The sequence below is a fragment of the Sciurus vulgaris genome (assembly GCF_902686455.1).
Source record: "Sciurus vulgaris genome assembly, chromosome: 7".
Lineage (NCBI taxonomy): Eukaryota > Metazoa > Chordata > Mammalia > Rodentia > Sciuridae > Sciurus > Sciurus vulgaris.
Window position 1 is genome coordinate 87,700,215 of NC_136467.1, and position 2,929 is coordinate 87,703,143.

Genomic DNA, 2,929 nt, shown 5'->3' on the forward strand with positions numbered 1-2,929 from the left:
TTTGGGTTGTCCATACATTGCTCACAGGGTGAACTCAAATTGTTGGGCTCAAGTGATCCTGCTGCCTTACTATCTGGAGTGGCTGGACTACAGGCACACACCACCAGACCTGGCTTCTGGGGTGAGTTTTTGAGAGCTGACTGTGGTAAAATGAATGAAATGTGATCAAAAGTATGCAAGGAGGTATTATGGTGAAAGGTAATGGAACTCCATCTAAAGAACAAGCAAATCTTATATTTTTAAACTGCTGCTCTGCTGATTTAAAAGAAATAACACATTTTATCAATTCATGTGGAACCCCACTGGGAAAGAATTTTTACCTGTGTTTCTTTGGTGTCCTTAATAATCATCCTCATCTTTCTTTTAAGAATACCAAGAAGTTGAAAGTAAAGTATGTGTTATTATTTGAAGAACACATTATACAGTCAGCTTTATAGATTATTACAGATTATAAACTGTTGTAAGTCCTGTAGGTAAGTTTTTAAAAGCCTTTTGCATAAGGCTATGAAAGGTAATAAGGTAAAAGTGTTTTTTAAAAAATTAAGGGATACATCTTTTAGTTCTACTTGAGGCTTATAAATAATTGTTCAGTGGAAAGGAAAGCTCAGTTAAATGTGAACACAAGGTGAATACAGATTTGTTGAACAAATGAATGATCTGTCTGGTAAAGCTCACATTCTGATGAAGGGAAGAGAAAGTCATCCTTGCTAACATTTACTTTTTCCAGTCATTTTCAAATAGTCTGTGAAACTTTAAGTCTAGTAGAGTTTTTCTGAACTAGATTAAGAGTTTAGCATTCCAGCTTTCCTGCATCCCATTACTTTGGTATGAAGAAATTGAGTAAAAACCCCACTTCAATGTACATGTGTTACATTCACTGCAAAGTAATTTGCACTTGATTACTAAAAACATAGATGCTTGGTTGAACCTTTGTCAATGTATGAGCTACTGTCAGTCACATGACATCTTTTAAAATGTTTTATGTTATACAGTCATAAAGTCTGGCTTACTTTGAAGTGTTCAGACATGATGACTTAAATACAACTTTATATTTTTTCTGTTGTGAATGGATACAGACCTCTCAATTTCATTCCAGAAAGTGAGTAAAAGACTACTAATGCTCCTGTACTTCAGGAAGATCCTAGTTTCCTTACTGTGTCAAGAGGTATATTAAGATTCCAGAGATAAAAATCTGCCTCTCTAAGTGTGAGGGGCTCATAATAGACAACAATGATGCCCAAAATCTGATACTATGCTTCACTGTCTATTAAAACTTACTTTGTTCAAATAATTGCCATTGTCAGACTTATCCATTATTTTTCCTGAAGAGAGTATTAGGTATATACCATGCAATGATGAGGAGTCAGTTTCATAGCTACCAAGATATGAAATATGATTTTATTCAGTGGTTCCAAAACCTGGTCATGTGAATTAAACCACCCAGACTGTTTAAATATTCACCATAAAGATTCTAATTCAGGAGGATTAGGAAGAGACTCAGGTTAAGTAATTTATACCAAGTGACTCAGGTGGTTCTTTTGTACCAGTCTGGCACTGGTTTACAGACAGGCCTTTAAAAAATTGCTGCTTTTTATGAGATATATGGCAGGTGCCTGTTTGTGTGACTCTAGAAAGAATGACAAGGTAGTAAAACGTTTTTTTTTTTTTTTTCTCAGCACTAAAATAGATGTAGTTATGACTCTTACTGTTACATGCAGAAAAAGTGATATCTTTTCTAGCATTCACATTGCAAGTATCTGGCCAATCTGTGTGACCAGTGGATTTGTATTCATTTCACTTGAAATGAACTTCTTGGTGATTCAAGAGTTGTATTCATAAATAAGTTCTAGTAAAATGTTACTTGGTTGTATTCTCATTTTAATTATCTTTCTCTATTGCAAATATTATTTCATCATCATCCAACTAATCTGTGATTCTTAGCCTATGAACTGCATCCTGCAAGGGGGTGTATCTTAATCTCCTTATTGTGGGAAGAACACATGTATACTTTGAGAAGCCATATTCAATGCCATACTCTAACTTTTTGTTTAGTAAAAAACTATTGTATTTTTTTACATAATATAACAAACAAATACAAAAACTCAACAAAATCCACAAAAGATAATTAATTCCTCTGGTAATCACACTCCAGAATGATATATCAAATTGCAGGGGCTGTAGAAGCATTCATGTTCTGCATTCATCAGAAGAGACTTGTTAATAAGCATTAATTGACATTGGTTATGGAATGTAACTGCTCAGTCTATTGAATCTTAAGGCACCAGAGACTTTAGCATCTTTCACAACTGCTTCCTGTGACTCATTCCTCCCTTTTCTACCACCATTTCCCAATTCCATTTCCTTCATTGAAACTTTCAGTCAGGGTCTAATGATACTCGCTCTGCCCACAGCCCAAAATCCTTGGGATGATTAAGATTAAGCAGTGCTGCCCAAGGGGAGTTGGCACTTCACTTCTGCATATTGACTTTCAAATTAATGAGATGATTGTACAGGTTCTCCATTCCACATTTCCAGAAGAGTCACAGACTGTGTGGTGGAGCCATTTACCCTGAAGCTTAATTCATAAATTTGTAAAAATGAAATAAAGATCTAGTGAATTGTGTGCAATGTCCAACACCTATTAAGTTTGGCATTTGGAAAATGTTCAACCACTATAAAATAACTGATTTCTATTTGCCAAGTATTTTCATAACCATAACCACTTGATTAAAAATTTCTAGGAGTTGATCAGGAAAATTACAAGTTAAAAAAGAAACACACACACACACATACACACACACACACACACGCACGCACATACTTTTCATATGTATTTGAGTTTCATCCACCAAAATATCAAATATAAAATATTATGGATATAGGTGAGAAAAAAATGTATGGCGCATTTCCAATTCTAAATGCTCTTCTT